Genomic DNA, 17,085 nt, shown 5'->3' on the forward strand with positions numbered 1-17,085 from the left:
ATATGTCATACAAATATGTAGTACTATTAAAGCTTATTTCTTACAGACCCCATGTATTTTTAAAATTGCTTTGAAGAAATAAGTCTCACTTCATAGATACTTAGTTTTCCTAGGCTAGAAAGCATATCAGGTATTTGGGTATGTATCAGGTACCGGTACATATTAAAGAAAACCTAATAAAGGACATGCATTCATGTATTGTTACAGGGGCTTTTTTGTGCTAGGATTGTTAGTAGAAAAGTGGGAAGCACTAATGAAGAAACCATATTAAAGAGCCCATGATTTATCTCCTTTCAGCTTCCATGGATTTCTTTCATGCTGATGGAATTAAGAAGGCAATAATTATTTATTAAGATATATAATTATCTTAATGAATTGTGATAGTTACTTTACATGTGAGAAAAACCTGTGCTGTGTATGAATGTGTTATTGGAGTTATTATTTAAAAGGGAAGTTTCTTGAATATTAGTGACTCAGTCTTCAAACCATAATATTTTATTTGCGTGGAATTATTCTTTTTTTCTCCAGTTCTAGGATGGCAGAAGTTTAGTTTAGCTTTTGTTGACCTTAAAATATTCTGGAGTCCTTTAATAATAATGTGTTTTTCATATATTTTAAAATATCCTAATTCTTTATTGATATCTGAGTTTAGTTTCATTTTATTCCTTTGCTAGGTGTTCTGCTGTTCTGAAATAACACATTTTTAGTTTATAATCCTTTTCTAATTATGAAAGTATTTCATGTTCTTGGTAGAGAATTTGAAAAATATAGGCAAGTAAAAATCAACCATAATACTATCATGCATAGATAAGTACTATTGTCATTTAAGACTTTTTCTATACTCATGTATGTGCGTGATCAGAGTAGGCGTATGTTCTTATATCTCAGTTTTTTGTTTTACTAATAATTGAATAATACTTTAATAAGTATTAATAAGTATTTCCCCATGTTTTAAAATATTACTTAGGAATATTGTTAATGATAGTTTAACACTTCATCATTTAAATGTACCAACATTTGTGTTCTGTTTTTTGGAATTTATTTCCAGATTTTTGTTATGAATTATGATACCATGTATCAACTTAGTCTTTATTTGCATTTGTTAGTTTCTGTAGGAAAAAGAATAATTTTAGCAATTCTAGAAGATATGGTAACTGAATTTATTTTAAAATTAAGCATAGTTGTGCTTCACTCTACAAAGTTGATAAGCTAAAAAGATATTTGTAAATGAGTTTTAAAAATGTATTCATTTGACAAGCTTTTGATTATACTGTGATGAATATCATTTAAAGATCCAGAAAGGAAGATAAAACAAATGCAGAAATGCATACAAAATGTGCTAAATGTTAGAAGATGCATAACCAGATTACTGTTGTTTACGGAGGAATATTGTAACCATTTGGAATGGAGTGGATTGTAGGTGAGTTTCTATAGGGAAGATAATATATGATATATAATATTATAGTATTTCAATGATGTATATATAGTATTTCAAGGAGGAAAGAATAAGAACTTTATAGGTAAAGCAGTTCAGATGGCAATTAGGCAAATTGGAGGCCTTTTGAGGGAATAGTAGTCTATTTAACTAAAATGTCTGAGAATAGTGAGCAAGAAGGTTAGGAAGATAAATTGTGCTCAGACTGTAGAATTAATCAAATTAGGGAGCTTGAATTTAATTTTAAGGTGGATGTCCACTGATAGTTTGGAATGAAAATTAATCAGGTTTTTCATGCTGGAGAGGAGGGGAGAGAATTTAGAGGTAAAGAAATCAGTTAGGCTCTAACTATGGCCCTTTAATACAAAGGAGCTATTAAATCAAGGAGAGATTAGGGAAGGCTGAATGGACAGGCTTTGGTTAACCAAATGGAAGTGAACAAGCAGGGTATAGGGGGGAGCCAGGTGTGTGTGGTTCTAGGTTGAATTAGTAATTAATAGAAATGTGGAATCCAGGAAAATGAATGTTAATTGTTTTGTTTTAGGAGGGGAGGAAAGATAGGGTGAAGTGAATTTTGTTTTGAACTTGATAACAATATTCAGTGATCAATAAGAAATTCAGTATTGTAAGTGGGGAGAAAGATTAGTGCTAACAGCATGAGATGTTTTATTTCCAGTTTCTTTTTCCTCTTCAGTTCAAAGTAGGCTAACATTTCAACTGTAAATTTCTCCCTGATTGCAACCTATTTACTTGAGTAACTAGTAATCTGTTAACAGTACTTGATTTTGTGTTTTGTAGGGACTGTTTAAAGTACCTGGTGATGTAATATTTCTGTAAAATTGAAACATTTATTTGCCAGGTACCATCATGTAGCCCACTCATTTGAATTTTATTAATAGGTTCGTTTGCTTGTTTTTGCTTAACACAAACCTGTTAATTGTGCCTGATTTTATGACTTCCTTCTAGATTTTACTGGAAGCAAAGTTTTTGAAGTCACAAGATGCAATCACATAAAAGTTATTTTTGATTCCACTAATAGCTGAAATAATTTTAACTATATATTGCATATGTGTTAGCATGTAGGCAAGAGCTCCTAGGAAATGTGTCCTCAGATATGCTGTTGCTTTTGTGAAAGAGAAATGAGAATGGGGAAGGAACAGCATAAGGCTAAAAGAGGAGCAGAATTAGGAGCATCTGAAAACAATTGGAGGAATGCTGCCTTACTTATAAGTTATTTGAAGAAGGTTGTGATTTTTTTTTTTGTATGATATGACGAGAGTAAAGTGGAGCTTAGATTGCTTCCCACAGTTGCTCCCAAGTATTTATCAATTAGCACATATATACTTTGGTTTTTGATCCAGTTATTGCTTATCTATAGATTTCATACCTAGGTATTCTAACAGAAATGGACTTAATAGACCTATACTTATCTTCTGGAGAGTAATTAGGTAAAAGCCTGACAGGTTGGTGTTACCTCTGTCTGAACATAGGTCTATTTCTACACTGAGTTGGGGAGTTGAGTTCCAGTTTCCTCTGTAACTGGAAATACAGAGGAAAGGGAATATGTTAGAAGTTGGTATGGCAGTGTAAGGGAGAAGAAAGATACAAACCTCATACTAAACTGGAGAGAAATTTAACTAGAAATATTACTTGGAATATATTACTTAGGTATGGGAATGCTGGTATTTAAAAATAATAATGGTAACCACCGTTATGTGCCGGGTGCTGAGCTAAGTCCTTTATACTTTATCCCAGAATCATAAAACCACCCTGCAAAGGACATACTAGGTCAGTCTTGCTGGTGAGGGAAATAAAAATTCAAGAGGCTAAAAACTTGCCCCAAATCAAGGTTAAAATGTAATGGAAACAAGAACCAATTAGATGTCAACAGTGGAAGAAAATACACTATTTATAATAGCAAGAGAAAGATGAAATGACCCAGGAATATAACCCAAGAAGTGTACCAGACCTATATGAAGAAGACTTGAAAGCATTTCTGAGGGACACAAAAATTTTAAACAAATGGAAACCGTGTTGGGTAGGATTAGTCAACCTAAACAAATCTGTCACTTTTCTCTAAAGTTAATTTGTCAACTTGAGGTGATCCTAACAAAAATACCAAGTGGTGTTTTGTTTTGTTTTGGTTTTTGAGGGAACTAGATAAATGGATTTAGTTGTTATGGAAAAATAAACCAACTAGGGAAACTCTGAAAAATAACAGAAATATGTAACTTATTTTAATGTCTTTAAATAGTTAAAATTGCCTCACAAATAGGTGTGTTAAACAGAATATAAAGCCCAGACATAGACCCAAATCACCTCAAATCAATGGGGGAAAAATTCCAAGTGTAGCTGTTGATAATCTTAGAATAAGTAGAAGCATCATCCAGGGAACAAAGAAAATTGGATTACTACCTCATGCCATATATATATTTGGATAAATTCCAAATGAATCAAATATTTAAATGTAAAGACTAATGATAAATGTGCTCAAAGAAAACATGGACAAATTTGTTTATTATTTTGGAGTCAGGAAAGCCTTTCTGACTGAATTGTGAGGGAGGCACAGAAAAGTAAACCACATGAAAAAAATTTTGCCAGATAGAAATTACTGTAAGCAGGTTAAAAGATAAATGGGAAAATATTTGACTCACTATAGTCAAAACGCTAATTTTCTGGATATAAAGCACTCCCAGAAATTGACAAGATGAAAACAGTCCGGTAGCAACATGGTTCGTTCACAAAAGGGAAATACAGGGATCCCCGGTGGCTCAGCGGTTGAGCGCCTGCCTTCGGCCCAGGGCCTAATCCTGGAGACCCGGGATCAAGTTCCAAGTCGGTCTCCCTGCACGGAGCCTGCTTCTCCCTTGGCCTGTATCTCTCTCTCTCTCTCTCTCTGTGTGTCTCTCATGAATAAATAAATACAATCTTTTTTTTTAAAGGGGAAATACAAATGACTCTTTAAATGAATATTCTTCAGCCTCACTTGTATTAAAGAGAATGGCAGAAGCTACACTGAGGTACCATTTTTTACATAACAGGTTAGCAAAAATCCTTAACTTAGATAATACAATGGCCCCTTCACCTCCCAGCCAGAGTTTTACTTTCTGAGGTTTCAGTTACCCACAGTCATCTGCTGGTCTAGAAGCAGATGGTCGTCTTGATGTTGTCAGGAGGCCAGTAGTTGTCTAATGCTGTGTCACAATGCCTACCTCATTCACCTCACTTCAGTACATCTCACAGAAGGGTGAGTACATTACAATAAGATATTTTGAGAGAGGGTGAGACCATTCACGTAACTTTTATGACAGTATGTTATCATTGTTCTACTTTACTATTAATCTTACTGTGCCTCATTTACAAATTAAATGTTATGTATGTATAGAGAAAACAGTATATACAGTGTTCATTATTATCCATGGTTTCAAAATGAAATCTACTAGGCCTTAGGATGTATCCCCTGCAAATAAGGGGAGGGGACTGCTGTGTACTCTGTGGTGAGGCTGTCCGTAAACAAGTGTTCATAGGTTGTTAGTGTAAATTGATAAACATTATGGGGGTATTTTGCCAACATATGTTAGAATTGCAAGTGTACATACCCTTTTTTCAAGACGCATAAGAATAGGGGCCTGGGTGGCTTAGTGGTTGAGCATTTGCCTTTGGCTCAGGTTGTGGTCCCGGGGTCCTGGGCTCAAGTCCTGCATCGGGCTCCCAGTGGGGAGCCTGCTTCTCCCTCTGCCTATGTCTCTGTCTCTCTCATGAATAAATAAATAAAATCTTAAAAAAAAAAAAACCACACAAGAATATAGCTCTCTCTCATAGCTCCATTTGTGTCTGTACAAAATAACACAGTGGCATATTACTGCAACATTATTTATTATTTTTTTTTAAGATTTTACTTATTTGGGATCCCTGGGTGGCACAGCGGTTTGGCGCCTGCCTTTGACCCAGGGCGCGATCCTGGAGACCCGGGATCGAATCCCACGTCGGGCTCCCGGTGCATGGAGCCTGCTTCTCCCTCTGCCTGTGTCTCTGCCTCTCTCTCTCTGTGTGTGACTATCATAAATAAATAAAAACAAAAATTTAAAAAAAAATAAAAAAAAAAAGATTTTACTTATTTATTAATGAGAGACACAGAGAGAGGCAAAGACACAGGCAGAGGGAGAAGCCAGCTCCATGTAGGGAGCCCGACGTGGGACCCGATCTCGGGTCCCCAGGACCACACCCCAGGCTGAAGGCTTAGCCAAACCGCTGAGCCACCCCGTGGGCTGCCCTGCAACATTATTTATAGTTGCAAAACCTTGTAAACAACCTTGTGGTTGTTGAGAACTGGTAAAATTGTTTTTTATTCAGTCAATGTGATACAATAGTATGTAGTTGACAATATGTGAAGGTCTCTATGATACATCATGAAGTAAAAAGAGCATGGTATAGAACATTGTTATAGAAAGCTATATTTTGGATAAAATATGAAAAAGTATATGTTTGTATTTGCTTGTAGATACATTTACCCTGGAGGGATATATATGTCTTATAATAGCGGTTACCTTGGTGCAGAGGTGTAAGATCAGGGATGTGAACTAGGTTGATACAGGGTAATGGATAGTGGACCTAGATTTTCACTGCATACTTTTTTTTTTTTAATAACGTAAATATACTATCATTATTTTCAAATAGGCTCTGGAATTAGAGTGCTTGGGTACAAATTCTGACTCTGTTATTTCTTAGCTCTGTTATCTTGGGCACATTGCTTAGCCTTTCTGTGCCTGAGTATTCACTTCTGTTAGAATAATCATGATACATTCTTAGGGTGGTTGTAATGATTAAGTGAGATAACATATAAAGTGAAAAGAATACTGCCTGGTATGTGGTGAGAGTTCTAAATGTTTCTTAAAGGAAAACTACCATTAGTATTAGAATGGGAAATTAATTTTAGGTCTGCCTTACACTGAAGTAGCCTATATGCTGTTTCCATATTTGTCTTTAGATAGACAATGCACATCTTTTTCACTTATAACTGAACTTTAGGTATTTATTCAACAAACATGTTTTCCTACTATGTCTCTCATATTGCATTAAACATGAAAATACTTCTGTCTTCTATTACTTTGTTGGAGCTTACATGCCAAATTTTCAAAATTATGCCAAAATTTAAGAAAATGTATGTGATACTTAGAGGTAATGCTCCATTGGAGCAAGATGTAAAATGAATTGGATTCCTTTACCATCAGACTTTAGAGATAAAATGATACAGAAAAGTAAAAGAATTAAAGATCCCTTTTTGTTCCTGTGATAAGTACATAAAATTTAAATTTTAAATTCTGTCCCTCCTAAAATGACAGACTGATGCTTAAACTAAATGCTTTTGGTTATACTTTGCTCCTCTTTGCATTTGTAGTTATTTTAACACCAATGTGCCTACATTTATCTGCATAATACATAAATATGTTAATAGGGCATCCACTGTTTATATGGTGTTTGACTATAGGAAAAAGAAAGCCAAAAATACGTATTTCTGAAGTTATGAAACTGATAAAATGGAAAAAAAGGAACATTTATTTTATTTTAATTTTATTTTTTAAAGATTTTATTTATTTATTCATGAGAGACAGAGAGAGAAAGAGACAGAGACACAGGCAGAGGGAGAAACAGGCTCCATGCAGGGAGCCAGACATGGGACTTGATCCTGGGACTCCAGGATCACACCCTGGGCCGAAGGCAAGTGCTAAACTGCTGAGCCACCCAGGCGTCCCAAAAAGGAACATTTTAAATGGAAACAGTTGTACTTAAGTTAGCTATCTCCATCTCTCCAAGACAGACTACAAAAACAACTTTTCCTTGTTTATTAAAGTTTCTTTTTTTTTTTTTAAGATTTTATTTATTTATTCATGAGGGACACAGAGAGGCAGAGAGAGGCAGAGGGAGAGAAGCAGGCTTCAACGGGAAGCCCGATGTGGGACTTGATCCCGGGACTCCAGGGTCCTGCCCTGAGTCAAAGGCAGATGCTCGGGATCCCTGGATGGCGCAGCGGTTTGGCGCCTGCCTTTGGCCCAGGGCGCGATCCTGGAGACCTGGGATTGAATCCCACATCGGGCTCCTGGTGCATGGAGCCTGCTTCTCCCTCTGCCTCTGCCTGTGTCTCTGCCTCTCTCTCTCTATCATAAATAAATAAAAATTAAAAAAAACAAAAAACAAAGGCAGATGCTCAACTGTTGAGACACCCAGGCGTCCCTATTAAAGTTTCTTGAACTTATTTAGGTTCAAACCGTAGATTCACCTTAGGGTCTGCTTTCTAGCCTATAGCACTGACATTGACTCATTTGCCAAATCTTACTGATCGTTTGTGGGTTTTTTTTGTTTGTTTGTTTGGGTTGTTTTTGTGTTTGTTTAGTAACTCTTTTTTCTTTCTTTCTTTTTTTGCAAATGGTTAAATATTTGGTGTTGAGCCAGTTATTTTAAACTCTCAGACCTAGGACGCCTGGGTGGCTCAGTAGCTGAGTGTCTGCCTTTGGCCCGGTGTGATCCCAGGTCCGAGGAGTTGGGCTCCCTGCGAGGAGCTTGCTTCTCCCTCTATGTCTCTGCTTCTCTGTGTTTCTCATGAAAAAATAAATCTTAAAAATCCTAAAAACCCAAAATTCTCAGACCCTTAGGTTTCTCCTATCTCAAACTAATTTTTTTGTTTAATTCTAATTAGACTATTACTATCTATGCAAAAACTGTGGCAATAGCTTTTCTACTGATCTCCCTGCACTAATTCATCCTTTTTGAAATTCCGGGTTATTCTCTGGCATATTTCCATTTCTGTCTCTTGAATCTTGCCTAGCTGAAGGATTATCCTACATCTCCAAGATCAGTCTTGTAAGAACTCAAGTCAAATATTTGTGCAGTATCAAGTGTAGTTACCTGGCATTCAGTAATTTAATAACTTGCATTTCTGTTTTCCTGTTGTATAGAATTATTTGGATACAAATCTTCTCTACTATGTCAGTTCCTAAAAGGTAGAAACCTTTATATATCTTTAGCACTACATACATAGTGACAACACTGGTACACACAGACGAAACCCAGGGTTTGTTGAATAAACACTTGATTATTGTATTTTATTGGATGTACCATAGGAAGAAAAGAAAATTATAGACTCTTAATGAACTTGATGGCCATCAGCTCTGTTATAACCAAAATTGTAAAATTTGAAATTGGAAGAATGTACACAAGTTGGATTTGGTATGATAAAGTCCGTGTGGCCATAAGAGGAAACAAGAATGAGGTTGGAATAAGTTTATTATATTCAGATTACAGCAAATACACGGCCATAGGGGAGAACAGTAGGGTAGTCAAGAGGCAGAAGACAAGAGCACAGGTGAGATCTTAGATCATGGCCTTTGTAGGGATTTCCTTGAGAAGGGCAAGACTGGGCAGAATAAAGTTTGGATTGGCTAATTTGGTTAATTCCTCCAGGCTTTGGGCTGTAGGATTGGTTTTTAGTTTCCTGGTACGTGGCCCTGGGGTAATTCAAGGTAAGAAAATTACTGGCTTGGTGTGTGTGAGTTAGATAAGGAGGTAGTTGGTGGTATAAATTTTGGACTGGTTGGTTTGCATATGAAAGGCATGCTGGTGGACAAGTTGTTATCTTTACGAATTAGCTAGCCCTAGGAAGGGCCACCTCTTCTGGAAGCATCTGTCCTGCTGCTCCCCAAATACCAACCTCAAGAATACAGAAAACAAGAAAATATAGTTAATGTAATTGGCCCTATGATGAATGGATGTCATTCAAATATACAAAGAATCTAAGAAAACACAATAAAAACTCTGTTAGTATATTCTGAGGGTTCATTCTTGCTTGTTTTAAAAAGAAAGTAAAGCAACTATATATTTATGTTGGGGTCTTTATATATCAACTTCTCCTTTTCTCTTCAAAGCATTAGTTTCAGTGGTTCCTAGACATCCAGAATCTTTCCTTTCTTAAGATTTTATTTATTTATTTCATGCAGTCAGGGAAGGGAGGGGCAGAAGGGAAGAAGGAGAGAGAGAATCTCAAGCAGACTCTGTGCTGAGCACCAAGCTGTCATGGGCTCAATCTCAAAACCCTGAGACCATGACCTGGGCCAAAATCATAGTTGGACGCTCAACCTTTCTGCCCCCAGAAAGGAGTTTTCTAAAGAAAAAGTAATAAAAAGCCCTAAATATTTAAAAAATTTTAAGTATATTTTGAAAATAAATTATTAAAACATAACCTTGTTATTTAAATATTAACAAAACAACAGCAGTTCAATAAATTAGGGAAACATTTATGTTAGTGCCTTTGTGAAGTAGGGATGATGGTACACCTGCTTCATGGTGTTATGAGGATTAAATGAGATTAAATAAAGTACTTAGCACAATGTTAGGCATATAATAAACTGCGTATGTTGACTTTACATCTTATGTAATAGAATGCATAAAAAGGGTACGAACTTGTAAACACATCTATTATGAAGAATTTTGTAATCTAATTTGTATCTCCATAAGAACATTATTTTATTGTCAGCTGTCAACTAAGGCATGTAAATTACTTTATGTTAACTAGATTTTATTAGGGAATCATTAAAATGTTTTGGTGACTACTGGTTATACCATTCCAAATTCCTATTGGTGGTAATTTTAGAAAATAAACATTTTCATTTAATTTTTAGTTTTAGTTTTTATTTAGTTTAGATGTTTTATTTCTTTAATTCTTAATTTTTTTATCATTATGTGCATTACATTACAGATCCTTTAAAAAGTGTCAACAAACAGTAATTTTACTTTAGGAATAGAGAAGTATATGCCTTGAGTGAAGTAGCCTTTGGTTATTATCTCTGTAACAAAATTAGTCCTGTGGTTATATAAAGAGGGAAGAAAGCGCTCTGAATTATTTATTGGTGCTGTTCATTAATCCCAAGTAACGTCTTCATCTTCAGAAAGTCAAAATCGTAAAGTGTATCAACTACACAGTTATTTAAACTATTAAAGAACGGTAAAAGAAAAAAAAGCCACTGTAGATAACCAGTATTAACAATTTGGTTCTTACTTTCTCAGTATTTTTTCTGCATATATATTAGGCTGTGTGTGCCATATTTTAAAATAAAAAGGAAATTATACAGTACTTTTTAAATTTCATGGTATGGTATTTTGTAAACTTTAAATTTTTAGAGATGGATTTTAAGTGTGCTTTCCAATGCTCTAGTTAGAGTTTTGAATTATTCAGAGAGAAGGGAAAAGGAAACATATTTTTAGCAACTAATGAGGCATGGTAGGACAGGATTTTGAAACTTAAACTCTGACAGAATTAAACTTTTAATAAGAAGTTGAAATGATGTTTTTTAAAATTAACTATTTAAAAGTTTATTCCTTTAGGACTCAGTTTTTTGTTATCAAATCGTTATGTTGCTATTCATAACTATTGTTTTTTAGACCTTGATAACTTGAACATCAACAGATTGATAGTTATTCAGCCTTTGTTGGAATTTATTTTTTTTCCTATTAAAAATATTTGTAGAACTTCATTAAACTCATTGACCACATTAAGAATTAAGATTAATTGTGGATTTAGGATCATGGCTTGTAATTGTACTCTTAAACCAGACAGTCCCTGATTTATGAATGGTGTTTTAAAAAACTTTACATTTTTCTTTACTTATGGAAATATTGCTAGATATCACAAGTAGATTTTCAAAATAATCTTAAAATGATTATACCTAAGTATTATAATCTATCAGTAATTATATTTAACAGACCTTTGTAACATTTTCTATGGAAAAATTCATTTGAAGTTTTGTATTTTGGGTTGGTTTTTTTTTTTTTTTTTTTTTAGATTTCATTTAGGGGCTCCTAGGTGGCTCAGTTGGTTAAGCTTCTGCCTTCAGGTCAAGTCAGGTCCTGGGATAGAGTCCCAAATTGGGCTCCCTGCACAGTGGGGAGCATGCCTCTTCGTCTCCCTCTTCTTTTCCTCCTGCTTATGCTCTCTGTCAAATAAATAAATAAAAATCTTTAAAAAAATTTTTTTTTCCATTTATTTGAGAGAGAGTGCATGCACATGTGCACACAAGCAGGGGGAGAGAAAGAGGTAGGCTTCCCCACTGAGCAGGGAGCCAGGATGTAGGGCTCCATCCCAGGATCCTGAGATCATGACCTGAGCCAAAGGCAGATGCTTAGATTGAACCACCCACACACTCCTCAATTGAATTTTAAATTTGGGTATCAGAAATTTATCTTCACTCTTCACTTATCATGGCTTGTTTTTTAAGTCCTAGAAATATGTGATTTAAAAAAGTTGAAGCCACTTTTATCCCTACATTCTAAAGATGACTACTGTTTATATTTTCCTACCTTTTATATCTGTATAAAAATACGTAATTCTGTACATATATACAAAAGCTTTGTGGTTTCACTTTTTAATTTAATATATTTCTAGTTTTCATGTTAGTAGACATTCTTTTTTTTTTTTTTAAAGTCTTCAAGAATGAGCACATGTGTGGGGGTGTGGCAGAGAGAGAGGGAGAGAATCTCTAGAAGACTCCATGCTGAGTATGGAGCCAGTTGGGCTCTATCCTACAACCCTGAGACCATGACCTGAGCTGAAATCAAGAGTTGGACACCCAATCAACTGAGCCACCCAGGCGCCACAGTAGACATTTTTTTTTTTTTAATGAAAGCATCAATTCCTTTTACCTGGGTATTCCATAATTTATTTACCTACCTATTACTGAAAATCAGATTATTTCCTGTTGTTTTTTCCTAGTTACAAAATGTGATTCAATAAACATTAGTTTACAATAAATTCCTAAAAGGAACATTTCTTGGTTGTAAAGCATGCATGTTAAGAACTAAATAGGGGCACAGTGTTTGAGTGTCTACCTTTGGCTCAGGTCATGATTCCAGGGTCCTGGGATCAAGTCCTGCATCAGGCTGTCTGCCGGAAGCCTGCTTCTCCCTCTGCCTACGTCTCTGCCTCTCTCTGTCTCTTCATGAATAAATAAATAAAATTAAAAAAACTTTTTCTTCCATTTATTTTAATCTTTTGGCATGGTAATAATGTAATTATGAACTTGAAATTTCTAAATTTTAAGATCAAGTTTATCTGTGATGAATTATTCTAAATAAGTTATTTCTTTCTATGGTTTGCCTTTATTTACTGATTTTTTTTTTAAGATTTTATTTATTTATTCATGAGAGACACCGAGAGATAGAGAGGCAGAGACATAGGCAGAGGAAGAAGCAGGCTCCCCACTGGGAGCCCGATGTGAGACTCCAATCCTGGGACTCCAAGATCACGCCCTGAACTGAAGGCATATGCCCAACTGCTGAGCTACCCAGGCTTTCCTATGGTTTGCCTTTAAAACAGAGATGGTAATACATGGCCAACTTGACAAAAATGATTTGAACTTGAAAATATTTATTCTAGTGTTTTCATTTGCTAGGGTTGCCATAGCAAAGTATTGCAAACTAGGTAGCTTAAATAACAAATGCATTATCTGATCTACTTGCTAGAAATCCAAAATCAAGGTGATAGCAGAGTTTATTTCTTCTAAAGTTTATAAGGGAAGGATCTATTCCAGGCTCTTTCCTAGCTTCTGGTGGTTTGCTGTCAATCTTAAGCATTCCTTCATATGGTGTGACTATGACCATATTTCCTCTTTTGAGGATTAGAGGTCTACCCTACTCCCATATGACTTCATCCTAACTAAATATATCCTCAGTGACCTGTTTCCAAGTAAGGTCACATTCCAAGCAAGGTACTGGGGATTAGTACTTAAACATAAGCATTTTGGGAGAACACAAATCATACTCTTAACAACAAGATTTTGAGATCTCTTGGTGAAAGAGGCTGGAGAGTAACATAATGTACATATTTTCCTTCAAATTAGCTGTTTTAGAATTTTGAATAAGAAGCTGCTTTTAAGAGATGGTAGTTGTGAATATGTTACTAATGATGTTTCTGTAGTATGTATTACCTTTAGATCCAAAAGGCAATGCATTCTTTACTCTTAGTATTTTTTGTTTACAAGATTTTCAGAGCATATTACTAATTATATGTTTTTAGAAAACATTTATTTGAGAGCGAGCGTGCACATGTGAGTGGGGGGAGAGGCAGAGGGAGGGAATCCTCAAGCAGACTCCCCGTTTGAATGTGGAGTGCGCCTGCAGGGCTTAATCTTGCAAATCCATGAGATCATGACCTGAGCTGAAACTGGAGTCAGATGCTTAACTGACTGAGCCATCCAGGTGCCCCCTGATGATTATATCTTAGTATCAGGTTTAAACCCTGGTTAGCAAAAGACTACTAATAGACTATCTTGTGTATTTTGTGATTGATTGTCTAAGAAGAGGTATATATGTGTACTGTTATTAAATTGACCTGACTAGGTTGTAGTCAGTTAATACTAATGGGCATTTTCTGGTCATTCCTGGACATGCACATATGCAAAGCTGCAAAATAGTTGAGTCTCCTGATGTGCACGTTCCCAGCCAAGGTTCTACAAAACAGTGCTCTGCTTTTTTGTTTCAGCTCTCATTCTGTAAGCAAGTACACTTTTTACAGTATATTTAGTACCACAGATTTTGCATTTTTGTACTTTTGGTGTTTCACTGTTTAAAATGCCCTCTGAGGGTAGTACTGAAGTGCTATCTGGTGTTCTAGCACAAGAACGCTGTGATGTTCCCTACTAGATAATACATTGAGGCATGAGTTATAGTGTTGTTGGCTGTGAATTCAATGTTAGTGAATCAACAATATATATATATATATTAATCATAAGATGTAAGCAGAAACACACATTAAACAAGGTTATGTGTTGATCAGTTCATGAAAATATAATCAGAGGCTTGCAGAAGCCTAACCCTGTATTTTTCCTGGGAGCAGTGTTTCATTATATAAATAAGCATTTGTGGTGGCTTTATAAACATAACTATTGCCAGTAATGAGAATTGATTGTATTCTCAAGTAGACTAAAATAAACAGACTAAAAATGTAAGTGGAACAATGATGGAGTTTCCTAGAAGGATGGTGCTATGAAATAAATAATCAATATTTAACATCCGTTTTCTTCATATATTGTGCAGAGTTTTGTACTAGCGTCTAAGAAAATATAAAAGAAGTCTGGAGTCACTGTCTTTGTAGCTTTTATTTCTCTTTGTAGCTTTCATTAAGTACAAATGCTAAATTGAGAATGCAAAATTTTTCATTTCTGTCCATAATGACACAAAATTGATAGAGGAAGAAATTTCACAATTACTAGACAAATTGCAGGGTGAAGGTAAATATCATCACTGTATGATTATAATGAAATTGGTCATATAAATGAACTCAAACAGTGAGTCTGGAGATAATCTGCGTAAATGTTCACAAAATCAAGAATTGACGAATGTATTTCTTAGTCCCAAAGGAAATAAGATGTTTTTATCCTGTTATTTAATGGGAAGGATTTTATCATGTAACATTTTCCAGCAAGAATCTGGATCTATCCTGTATTGTTAGAAGGATGTGCAGCAGTATTCTTTTACAATATGTGTGCAACAAAATTTATTTGATGCAGTTTATGAACAAATAACTGAAGTCAGATACACATTCAGAGGTAATTAGGAGGAAATAGATGATGTAGAAAAACTGTTAGTAGGTTGAACATTTTAATTGGTTTTTAGAAGTCTAAAAGTGACTATTTGCATGTATGGAGTAAAGATTATGGCCTTTTCCTCTTTACTAAAATAATGCAACATTAGTTTTCAAAAATACAGCATTTTAACAATGTAAATATAAGAACAACCAGAAGTAATGACCTTAGACCTATTAGAGATATATTTAGAATATATCTGTTTTCAGTATTTACAAGATCGATATGTGACATGTTTCTAGTTCATTATCTTTTCTGTTTTTGCTCCTGTCTCTGAATAATGTATTTTTTTCTTTCTCAAGGTAATCCCCCACAACTTATATTTTGTTTGCCTCTTTTGTGCCTTCCCAAACTAATTGTTCTGGTGAACCATAAATACTGATACGAACACTTTTTTGTGTTTTTTGTGTTACTTTTCTCAAACTTTTTATTGCACATTTGAAGCATAAAAAAGATGGAATGAATAACACAGTGACTAACAGTTAACATTTACACATACTTATTAATCTGTGTGTGTGTGTGTGTGTGTGTGTGTGTGTGTATATATATATATATATATATATATAAAGATTTTATTTACTTATTTATTCACAAGAGACTCAGAAAGAGGTAGAGACATAGGCAGAGGGAGGAGAAGCAGGCTCCATGCAGGGAGCCCGATGCGGGACTCGATCCCTGAATTCCAGAATCACACCCTGAGCCAAAAGCAGACACTCAACCACTGAGCCCCCCAGGCGTCCCTGTTTATATATATTTTTTAAAGGGATAACTTACTTTCTGAACTACGATTGACTAACGATGATGTGGCATTATTAAAACTTTAGCATCAGGTTTAGCATCATACATTCATAGTTCCAACATCATCTTGTAGCCTCTCTTTATCAAAGGAATCAACTGTTTAATGGGCTTGTTTGGCAAGTTTTTCCTTTGCTTTCAGTTCTTTACCTTATGTATTCATACTTATCCTAGTTGAAGTGAATTTAATTCCTGCTTACTCCTCCCTTTTCTGTGTTAACTTGGCCTTGAAAGGCAAATGTAGCTTGGTGATTAACACTTTATAGCATAGTACTTGGTACATAGTAAATAATAAATGTTAGCTGTTGGGTTTGGTATGAATTTTGTTTTCTTTCTCACACGTGGCATCATTGAGTTGGGCTTCTAGTGAATTTTTTTGTTTTGCTGGGTTCTTTTATTCCTCCTTCATTCTTGCTTATCATTGATTCTGTTTTCAGGCCATCTTGTTTTGAGCATTCAACCATTTAATTTGATTAGATGTGAAATGTCTCAGTATACCACTGTTTCGTACATTTGAATGTTGTTCTCAGACAACAAACATACCAAACTTATAACTTCCCTGTACAAATTTTTTAAATTACTTAGTTTTTCTCAATGACTCATCAAAATGAATTGCCTCAACCCAACCCTCGCCCTCAGTATGCTAGAAAGTCAGATCAATGGTATACTGAGACATTTCAGGTCTAATGAAATTAGATATAATAATTGTGTTGTTATGTTTAATAATGTATTTCTGAAGTAGCTATCTATTCTCAAAATAGGTATCTCAGTAATTTGATGGGACTAAAATTCTGAAAAAACCAAGATTATTTGTCTTAAGTTTTTAGTATGTAGAAAATAATTTTTTTAAAGATTTATTTATTTATTTATGAGAGAGTGAGAGAAAAACAGGCAGAGGGAGAAGCAGGCTCCATGCAGGGAGCCTGACGTGGGACTCAATCCCGGGTCTCCAGGATCACGCCCTGGGCAGAAGGCGGCGCTAAATTGCTGGGCCATTGGGGCTGCCCAGAAAATAATTAAATAAGGAGTTCAGATCAGTTTTGAAAAGAAAACACTGGTTTTTAATACATGACTTTATTTCTTTACTGATGTATTTTTATTTTTTTGTTTGAAATAGACAATATATTCACATGATTCAAAAATCAAGGTAATATAAATAGACATTGGGAAGTTTTCCTCTTAGATTTGAATACTGTATTTCCCCCTCCTCCTGCATCACCTAAAATA

At 35.0% G+C, this 17,085-nt stretch overlaps 1 protein-coding gene across 8 annotated transcripts in view; it reads left to right on the plus strand.

Moving 5' to 3' along the window:
• Window positions 1-17,085, plus strand: part of HERC4 (HECT and RLD domain containing E3 ubiquitin protein ligase 4) — a 137,140-nt gene that overhangs the window by 7,727 nt on the left and 112,328 nt on the right. The gene's annotated exons all lie outside the window — the stretch shown is intronic.

The sequence above is a fragment of the Nyctereutes procyonoides genome, unplaced genomic scaffold, assembly GCF_905146905.1.
Source record: "Nyctereutes procyonoides isolate TBG_1078 unplaced genomic scaffold, NYPRO_anot_genome, whole genome shotgun sequence".
NCBI classification, from domain to species: Eukaryota; Metazoa; Chordata; class Mammalia; order Carnivora; family Canidae; genus Nyctereutes; species Nyctereutes procyonoides.